This window comes from Procambarus clarkii, chromosome 48 (genome assembly GCF_040958095.1).
Source record: "Procambarus clarkii isolate CNS0578487 chromosome 48, FALCON_Pclarkii_2.0, whole genome shotgun sequence".
In the NCBI taxonomy this organism is placed as follows: domain Eukaryota; kingdom Metazoa; phylum Arthropoda; class Malacostraca; order Decapoda; family Cambaridae; genus Procambarus; species Procambarus clarkii.
Window position 1 is genome coordinate 23,193,166 of NC_091197.1, and position 10,507 is coordinate 23,203,672.

A 10,507-nucleotide genomic window follows, 5' to 3' on the forward strand; every position below is an offset into this window, starting at 1 on the left:
AGCCTCTGCGTGACCCTCGTGATCCTCTGCATCACTCTCTTGAGCCTCTGCATCACTCTCTTGAGCCTTTGCATCACTCTCTTGAGCCTCTGCATTCCTCTCTGAAGCCTCTGCAACACTCTCTTCAGCCTCTGCATCACTCTCTTGAGCCTTTGCATCACTCTCTTGAGCCTCTGCATCACTCTCTTAAGCCTTTGCATCACTCTCTTGAGCCTCTGCATCACTCTCTTAAGCCTCTGCGTCCGTTTTTTGAGCCTCTGCATCACTTTCTTAAGCCTATGCATCCCTTATTTGAGCCTCTGCATCACTTTCTTAAGATTCTGCATACCTTTCTTGAGCCTTTGCATCACTCTCTTGAACTCCTGCATCCCTCTCATGAGCCTCTGCATCCCTATCTTGTGCCTCTGCATCCCTCACTTGAGCCTCTGCATCCCTCTCTTGAGCCTCGGCATCCCTCGCTTGAGCCTCTGCATCACTCTCTTAAGCCTCTGCAACACTCTCGTAATCCTCTGAATCACTCTCTTGAGCCTCTTCATCCCTCTCTTGAACTCCTGCATCCCTCTTTTGATCCTCTGCATCACTCTCTTGAGCCTCTGCATCACTCTCTTAAACCTCTGCATCCCTCTCTTGATCCTCTGCATCACTCTCTTGAGCCTCTGCATCACTCTCTTGAACCTCTGCATCCCTCTCTTAAGCCTCTAGATCACTCTCTTGAGCCTTTGCATCACTCTCTTGAGCCTCTGCACCCCTCTCATAAGCCTCTGCAACACTCTCTTGAGCCTCTGCATCACGCTCTTGAGCCTTTGCATTACTCTTTTAAGCCTCTGCAACACTCTCTTCAGCCTCTACATCACTCTCTTAAGCCTTTGCATCCCTTTTTTGAGCCTCTGCATCACTTTCTTAAGCCTCTGCATCCATTTCTTTAGCCTCTGCATCACTCTCTTGAACTCCTGGATCCCTCACATGAGCCTCTGCATCCCTCTCATGAGCCTTTTCATCACTCTCTTAAGCCTCTGCATCCCTCTCTTGAGCCTCTGCGTCACTCTCAAGTGCCTCTGCATCCCTCTCTTGTGCCTCTGCATCCCTCACTTGAGCGTCTGCATCCCTCTCTAGAGCCCCTGCATCCCTCTCTTGAGCCTCTGCGTCATTCGCAAGTGCCTCTGCATCCCTCTTTTTAGCGTCTGCATCCCTCTCTTGAGCTCCTGCATCCCTCTCTTGAGCCTCTGCATCACTCTCTTCAGCCTCTGCATCACTCTCTTAAGACTCTGAATCCCTCTCTTGAGGTCTCTGCATAACTCTCTCGAGCCACTGCATCACTCTCTTAAACCACTGCATCCCTCTCTTGATCCTCTGCATCACTCTGTTGAGCCTCTGCATCATTCTCTTGAGCCTCTACATCCATCTCATAAACTCTACTCATTCTCTTGAGCCCCTGGATCACTCTCTTGAGCCTCTGCATCACTCTCTTTAGCCTCTGCATCTCTCTCTTCAGCCTCAGCATCACTCTCTTGATCCTCTGCATCACTCTCTTCAGCCTCTGCATCATTCTCTTGAGCCTCTGCATCCCTCTCTTAGGCCTCTACATCATTCTCTTGAGCCTCTGCATCCCTCTCTTGAGCTGTGGCATCACACTCTTAAGCCCCTGCATCCCACTCTTGAGCCTCTGCATCCATCTCTTAAGCCTCTGCAACACTCTTCAGCCTCTGCATCACTCTCTTGTGCCTTTGCATCACTCTCTTGAGCCTCTGCATCACTCTCCTAAGCCTCTTCAACACTCTCTTCAGCCTCTACATCACTCTCTTAAGCCTCTGCATCTCTTTTTTGAGCCTCTGCATACCTTTCTTTAGCCTTTGCATCACTCTCTTGAACTCCTGCATCCCTCTCATGAGCCTCTGCATCCCTCTCTTGTGCCTCTGCATCCCTCACTTGAGCCTCTGCATCCCTCTCTTGAGCCTCTGCATCCCTCGCTTGAGCCTCTGCATCCCTCTCTTAAGCCTCTGCATCACTCTCTTGATCCTCTGCATCACTCTCTTGAGCCTCTGCATCACTCTCTTAAGCCTCTGCATCCCTCTCCTAAGCCTCTGCATCCCTCTCTTATGCCTCTGCAACACTCTCTTCAGCCTCTGCATCACTCTCTTGAGCCTTTGCATCACTCTCTTGAGCCTCTGCATCCCTCTCTTATGCCACTGCTACACTCTCATCAGCCTCTGCACACCCTCTTGATCCTCTGCATCACTCTCTTGAGCCTCTGCATCACTCTCTTGAGCCTTTGCATCACTCTCTTGAGCCTCTGCATCCCTCTCTTGAGCCTCTGCATCCCCTCTTTAGCCTCTGCAACACGCTCTTCAGCCTCTGCAGAGGCTCAAGAGAGGGATGCAGAGGCTTAAGAGAGTGATGCAGAGGCTGAAAAAAGTGTTGCAGTGTCTTAAGAGAGGGATGCAGAGGCTCAAGAGAGTGATGCAAGGCTCAAGAAAGTGATGCAGAGGCTGAAGAGAGTGTTGCAGAGGCATAAGAGAGGGATGCAGAGGCTCAAGAGAAGGATGTAGAAGCTTAAGAGAGGGATGCAAAGTCTCAAGAGAGTGATGCAAAGGCTCAAGAGAGTGATGCAGAGGCTTAAGTGAGAGATGCAGAGGCTCCAAAGAAAGATGTAGAGGCTCAAGATAGTGATGCAGAGGCTCAAGAGAGGGATGCAGAGGTTGAAGAGAGAGATGCAGACGATTAAGAGAGTGATGCAGAGGTTCAAGAGAGTGATGCAGAGGCACAAGAGAATGATGCAGGGGCTCAAGAGAGTGATGCAGAGGCTTAAGAGAGGGATGCAGAGGATCAAGAGAGTGATGCAGAGGCTTGAAAGAGGAATGCAGAGGCTGAAGAGAATGATGCAGAGGCTTAAGAGAGGGATGCAGAGGCTCAAGAGAGTGATGGAGAGGCTCAAGAGAGTGAAGCAGAGGCTCAACAGAGTGATTCAGAGGCTTACGAGAGTGATGCAGAGGCTTGAGAGAGTGATGCAGAGGCTTAAGAGAGGGATGCAGAGGCTCAAGAGAGGGATGGAGAGGCTCAAGCGAGGGATGCAGAGGCTCAAAATAGGGATGCAGAGGCTCAAGTGAGGGAAGCAGAGGCACAAGAGAGGGATGCAAAGGCTCTTGAGAGTGACGCAGAGGTTCAAGAGAGGGATGCAGAGGCTAAAGAAAGTGATGCAAAGGCTCAAGTGAGGGATGCAAAGGCTCATGAGAGGGATGCAGGAGTTCAAGAGAGTGATGCAGAGGTTCTAGAGAGGGATGCAGAGGCTCAAGAGAGTGATTCAGAGGCTTACGAGAGTGATGCAGAAGCTTAAGTGAGTGATGCAGAGGCTTAAGAGATGGATGCAGAGGCTCAAGAGAGGGATGCAGAGGCTCAAAAGAGGGATGCTGGGGCTCATGAGAGTGATAGAGAGGCTCATGAGAGTGATTCAGAGGTTTACGAGAGTGATGCAGAGGCTTAAGAGAGTGATGCAGAGGCTTAAGAGGGTGATGCAGAGGCTCAAGAGAGTGATGCTGAGGCTCAATAGAGGGATGCAGGGGCTCATGAGAGTGATAGAGAGGCTCATGAGAGTGATTCAGAGGTTCACGAGAGTGATGCAGAGGCTTAAGAAAGTGATGCAGAAGCTTACGAGAGTGATGCAGAGGCTTAAGAGAGTGGTGCAGAGGCTCAAGAGTGGGATGCAGAGGCTCAAGAGAAGGATGAACAGGCTCAAGAGAGGGATGCAGAGGCTCAAGAGAGGGATGCAGAGGCTCAAGAGAGGGATGCAGAGGCTTAAGAGAGTGATGCAAAGGCTCAAGAGAGGGATGCAGAGGCTCAAGAGAATGATGTAGAGGCCTAAGAGAGGGATTATCCCTTTTTTGAGCCTCCGCATCACTTTCTTAAGCCTCTGCACCCATTTTTTGAGCCTCTGCATCACATTCTTAAGATTCTGCATACCTTTCTTGAGCCTTTGCATCACTCTCTTGAACTCCTGCTTCCCGCTCATGAGCCTCTGCATCTCTCTCTTGTGCCTCTGCATCCCTCGCTTGAGCCTCTGCATCCCTCTCTTAAGCCTCTGCATCACTCTCTTAAGCCTCTGCATCACTCTCGTAAGCCTCTGAATCACTCTCTTGGGCCTCCTCATCCCTCTCTTGAACTCCTGCATCCCTCTCTTGATCCTCTGCATCACTCTCTTGAGCCTCTGCATCACTCTCTTAAACCTCTGCATCCCTCTCGTGAGCCTCTTCATCATTCTCTTGAGCCTCTACATCCTTCTCTTAAGCCTCTACATCATTCTCTTGGACCCCTGCATCACTCTCTTGAGCCTCTGCATCACTCTCTTGATCCTCTGCATCACTATCTTGAACCTCTGCTTCACTCTCTTGAGCCTTTGCATCACTCTCTTGAGCCTCTGCATCCCTCTCTTATGCCTCTGCAACACTCTCTTCAGCCTCTTCATCACTCTCTTAAGCCTCTGCATCCCTCTCCGGAGACTCTGCATCCCTCTCTTAAGCGTCTGCAACACTTTCTTCAGCCTCTGCATCACTCTCTTGAGCCTTTGCATCACTCTCTTGAGCCTATGCATCCCTCTCTTAAGCCTCTGCAACACTCTCTTCAGATTCTGCATCACTCTCTTAAGCCTCTGCATCCCTCTCTTGAGCCTCTGCATCCCTCTCTCAAGCCTCTGCATCACTCTCTTGAGCCTTTGCATCACTCTCTTGAGCCTCTGCATCCCTCTCTTAAGCCTCTGCAACACTCTCTTTAGCCTCTGCATCACTCTCTTGAGCATTTGCATCACTCTCTTGAGCCTCAGCATCACTCTCTTAAGCCTCTTCAACACTCTCTTCAGCCTCTGCATGACTCTCTTAAGCCTCTGCATCCCTTTTTTGAGCCTCTGCATCACTTTCTTATGCCTCTGCATCCCTTTTTTGAGCCTCTGCATCACTTTCTTAAGATTCTGCATACCTTTCTTGAGCCTTTGCATCACTCTCTTGAACTCCTGCATCCCTAACATGAGCCTCTGCATCCCTCTCCTGTGCCTCTGCGTCCCTCACTTGAGCCTCTGCATCCCTCTCTTGAGCCTCGGCATTCCTCGCTGGAGCCTCTGCATCCCTCTCTTAAGCCTCTGCATCACTCTCTTAAGCCTCTGCATCACTCTCGTAAGCCTCTGAATCACTCTCTTGAGCCTCTTCATCCCTCTCTTGAACTCCTGCATCCCTCTCTTGATCCTCTGCATTACTCTCATGAGCCTCTGCATCAATCTCTTAAACCTCTGCATCCCTCTCTTGATCCTCTGCATCACTCTCTTGAGCCTCTGCATCATTCTCTTGAGCCTCTACATCCTTCTCTTAAGCCTCTACATCATTCTCTTGAAAACCTGCATCACTCTCTTGAACCTCTGCATCACTCTCTTGAGCCTTTGCATCACTCTCTTGAGCCTCTGCACGACTCTCTTCAGCCTCTGCATCACTCTCTTAAGCCTCTGCATCCCTCTCTTGAGCCTCTGCATCCCTCTCTTAAGCCTCTGCATCACTCTCTTGAGCCTTTGCATCACTCTCTTGAGCCTTTGCATCACTCTCTTGAGCCTCTGCATCCCTCTCTTAAGCCTCTACATCCCTCTCTTGAGCCTCTGCATCCATCTCCTATGCCTCTGCAACACTCTCTTCATCCTCTGCATCACTCACTTAAGCCTCTGCATCCCTCTCTTCAGCCTCTGCATCCCTCTCTTATGCCTCTGCATCCTTCTCTTGAGCCTCTACAACACTCTCTTCAGCCTCTGCATCACTCTGTTCAGTCTCCGCATCACCCTCATGATCCTCTGCATCACTCTCTTCAGCCTCTGCATCACTCTCTTCAGTCTCTGCATCACCCTCCTGGTCCTCTGCACCCTCCTGCAGGAGTTCAAGAGAGGGATGAAGAGGCTGAAGAGAGTGATTCAGAGGCTTACGAGAGTGATGCAGAGGCTTAAGAGCGTGATGCAGAGCCTTAAGAGAGGGATGCAGAGGCTCATGCGAGGGATGCAGAGGCTCGGGAGAGGGATGCAGAGGCTCAAGTGAGGGATGCAGAGGCAAGAGAGAGGGATGCAGAGGCTAATGAGAGGGATGCAGGAGTTCAAGAGAGTGATGCAAAGGCTCAAGAAAGGTATGCAGAATCTTAAGAAAGTGATGCAGAGGCTCAAAAAAGGGATGCAGAGGCTTAAGAAAGTGATGCAGAGGGTCAAAAAAGGGATGCAGAGGCTTAAGAGAGTGATGCAGAGGCTGAAGAGAGTGTTGCAGAGGCTTAAGAGAGGGATGCAGAGGCTCACGAGTGTGTTGCAAAGGCTCAAGAGAGTGATGCAGAGGCTGAAGAGAGTGTTGCAGAGGCTTAAGAGAGGGATGCAGAGGCTCAAGAGAGTGATGCAAAGGCTCAAGAGATTGATACAGAGGCTTAAAAGAGGGATGTAGAGGCTTAAGAGAGTGATGCAGAGGCTGAAGAGAGTGTTGAAGAGGCTCAAGAGAGGGATGCAGAGGCTTAAGAGAGGGATGCAGTGGCTCAAGAGAGGGATGCAGAGGCTTAAGAGAGTGATGCAGTGGCTGTAGATAGTGTTGCAGAGGCTTTAGAGAGGGATGCAGAGGCTCAAAAGAGTGATGCAAAGGCTCAAGAGAGTGATGCAGAGGCTCCAGAGAGTGATGCAGAGGATCAGGAGGGTGATGCAGAGGTTGATGAGAGTCTTGCAGAGGCTTAAGAGAGGGATGCAGAGGCTGAAGAGAGTGTTGCAGAGGCTTAAGAGAGGGATGCCTAGGCTCAAGAGAGGGATGCAAAGGCTCAAGAGAGGGATGCAGAGGCTGAAGAGAGTGTTGCAGAGGCATAAGAGAGGGATGCAGAGGCTTTAGAGAGGGATGTAGAGGCTTAAGAGAGGGATGCAGAGGCTCGAGAGAGTGATGCAAAGGCTCATGAGAGTGATGCAAAGGCTCAAGAGAGTGATGCAGAGACTTAGGAGAGGGATGCAGAGGCTCAAAAGAGTGATGCAAAGGCTCAAGAGAGTGATGCAGCGGCTGAAGAGAGTGTTGCAGAGGCTTAAGAGAGGGATGCATAGGCTCAAGAGAGTGATGCAAATGCTCAAGAGAGTGATGCAGAGGCTGAAGAGAGTGTTGCAGAGGCTTAAGAGAAGGATGCAGAGCCTCAAGAGAGTGTTGCAAAGGCACAAGAGAGTGATGCAGAGGCCTAAGAAAGGGATGCAGAGGCTCAAGAGAGGGATGCAGAGGCTTAAGAGAGTGATGCAGAATCTGAAGAGAGTGTTGCAGAGGCTTAAGAGAGGGATGCAGAGGCTCAAGAGAGTGATGCAAAGGCTCAAGAGAGTGATGCAGAGGCTGAAGAGAGTGTTGCAAAGGCTTAAGAGAGGGATGCAGAGGCTCAGGATAGGGATGCAGAGGCTTAAGAGAGTGATGCAGAGGCTGAAGAGAGTGTTGCAGAGGCTTAAGAGAGGAATGCAGAGGCTCAAGAGAGTGATGCAAATGCTCAAGAGAGTGATGCAGATGCTGAAGAGAGTGATGCAGAGGCTGAAGAGAGTGTTGCAGAGGCTCAAGAGAGGGATGCAGAGGCTGAAGATAGTGTTGCAGAAGCTTTAGAGAGGGATGCAGAGGCTCAAGAGAGTGATGCAAAGGCTCAAGAGAGTGATGCAGAAGCTGAAGAGAGTGCTGCAGAGGATCAGGAGGGTGATGTAGAGACTGAAGAGAGTGATGCAGAGTCTGAAGAGAGTGTTGCAGAGGCTCAAGAGAGGGATGCAGAGGCTTAAGAGAGGGATGCAGAGGCTCAAGAGAGGGATGCAGAGGCTTATGTGAGTGATGCAGAGGATGAAGAGAGTGTTGCAGAGGCATAGGAGAGGGATGCAAAGGCTCAAGAGAGTGATGCAAAGGCTCAAGAGAATGATGCAGAGGCTTAAGAGAGGGATGCAGAGGCTCAAGAGAGTGATGCAGAATCTTAAGCGAGTGATGCAGAGGCTGAAGAGAGTCGTGCAGAGGCTTTAGAGAGGGATGCAGAGGCTCAAGAGATTGATGCAAAGGCTCAAGAGAGTGATGCAGAGGTTCAAGAGAGTGATGCAGGTGTTCAAGAGAATGATGTAGAGGCTTAAGAGAAGGATGTAGAGGCTCAAGAGAATGATGCAGAGGCTCAAGAGATTGATGCAGAGGATCAAGAGAGGGATGCAGAGGTTCAAGAGATTGATGCAGAGGCTCAAGAGAGTAATGCAGAGGATCAAGAGAGGGATGCAGGAGTTCAAGAGAGGGATGAAGAGGTTCAAGAGAGTGATTCAGAGGCTTACGAGAGTGATGCAGAGGCTTAAGAGAGTGATGCAGAGGCTTAAGAGAGGGATGCAGAGGCTCCAGCGAGGAATGCCGAGGCTCAAGAGAGGGATGCAGAGGCTCAAGTGAGGGATGCAGAGGCACAGGAGAGGGATGCAGAGGCTCATGAGAGGGATGCAAGAGTTCAAGAGAGTGATGCAAACGCTCAAGAAAGGTATGCAGAATCTTAAGAAAGTGATGCAGAGGCTCAAAAAAGGGATGCAGAGGCATAGGAAAGTGATGCAGTGGCTCAAAAAGGGATGCAGAGGCTTAAGAGAGTCATGCAGAGGCTGAAGAGTGTTTTGAAGAGGCTTAAGAGTGTGATGCAGAGTGATGCAGAGGCTTACGAGAGGGCTGCAGAGGCTCAAGCGAGGGATGCAGAGGCACAAGAGAGAGATGCAGAGGCTCATGAGAGGGAAACAGGACTTCAAGAGAGTGATGCAAAGGCTCAAGAAAGGTATGCAGAATCTTAAGAAATTGATAACACATAATTGATTAGAAATTAACCTTAAATACTTCATTTTCAATTAACTATTTGTTTCTCGTTAAAATACTGAGTAAGATATTGGAAAGGGGAGAAGTTCTGTTTTTATTGCATATATCGACGTTTCAGCCGGATTAGAGCGGTGTCACGTGTACATCTTCCATCGGTAATATAAACGAAAAATCAGGAACATTTTAGTTAATTCTAATGAAAGCACATTGATTTTTATCTTTTGTATTTGAATCAACATTGTCATATGTTTTTTCTTGGATCTAAATAATACGAAACCTCGTTCTATGGTTTGAAGTTAAAATCCTCAAATATGGTAATATAGTGACTTTTTCAAGTTATTCATGTAGTGTGATTTTACGTATATATATTAGTTTTTACCAATATTTCGATACTACTTCATGTTTTCTCACGATATGTGATTTGGCCTTCATATCACAGAATTTCGCAAATTTTGCATTTTAAGCAAGTTTTCTTGCATTTTGTTTTGTACTAAAAATCATCGAATTTAGCAATATTTTGACCTTTATCATCCCCTTTTCCTTTATGTGATTTAAACAAAATATCATCGAATTAGGCAATATTTTGCCGTTTTTCCACGTTTTTTGAATTTTCAGTTTATTGTTAATAATTCATTAAATATACGATAAAAATGATGCAAACACATAATTGATTAGAAAATAACCTTAAATACTTCCATTTCAATCACCAATTTGTTTCTCGTTAAAATACTGAGTAAGATATTGAAAAGGGGAGAAGTTCTGTTTTTATTACATATATCGACGTTTCAGCCGGATTAGAACGGTTTTACGTGTATATCTTCCATCGGTAATATAAACCGAAAATCAGGAACATTTTAGTTAATTATATTGAAAACACATTGATTTTTATCATTTGTATTGGAAGCAACATCTTTATACGTCTTTTCTAGGGTCTAAAAAATACGAAACGTCGCTTTATGATTCGAAGTTAAAATCGTCAAATTTGGTATAATAATGACTTTTTTCACGTTTTTCATGCAATTTGATATTACGCAAATGTATTCATTTTTACCAATATTTCGATACTATTTCATGTAGTATCACGATATGTGATTTGACCTTTAAATCTCAGATTTTCGCATAATATTGCATTTTAAGCAAGTTTTCTTGCATTTTGTTTCGTACTAAAAATCATCGAATTCAGCAATATCTTGACGTTTATCATCCCCGTTTCCTTTATGTGATATAAACAAAATATTATCGAAATAGGCAATATTTTGCTGTATTGCCACGTTTTTGTGAAATTTCAGTTTATTGCTATTAATTCATTAAATATACGATAAAAATGATGCAAACACATAATTGATTAGAAATTAACCTTAAACACTTCATTTTCAATCAACTATTTGTTTCTCGTTAAAATACTGAGTAAGATATTGGAAAGGGGAGAAGTTCTGTTTTTATTGCATATATGGACGTTTCAGCCGGATTAGAGTGGTGTCACGTGTACATCTTCCATCGGTAATATAAACGAAAAATCAGGAACATTTTAGTTAATTCTAATGAAAACACATTGATTTTTATCATTTGTATTTGAAACAACATTGTCATATGTCTGTTCTCGGATCTAAATAATACGAAACCTCGCTCTATGATTTGAAGTTAAAATCCTCAAATATGGTAATATAGTGACTTTTTCACGTTATTCATGTAGTGTG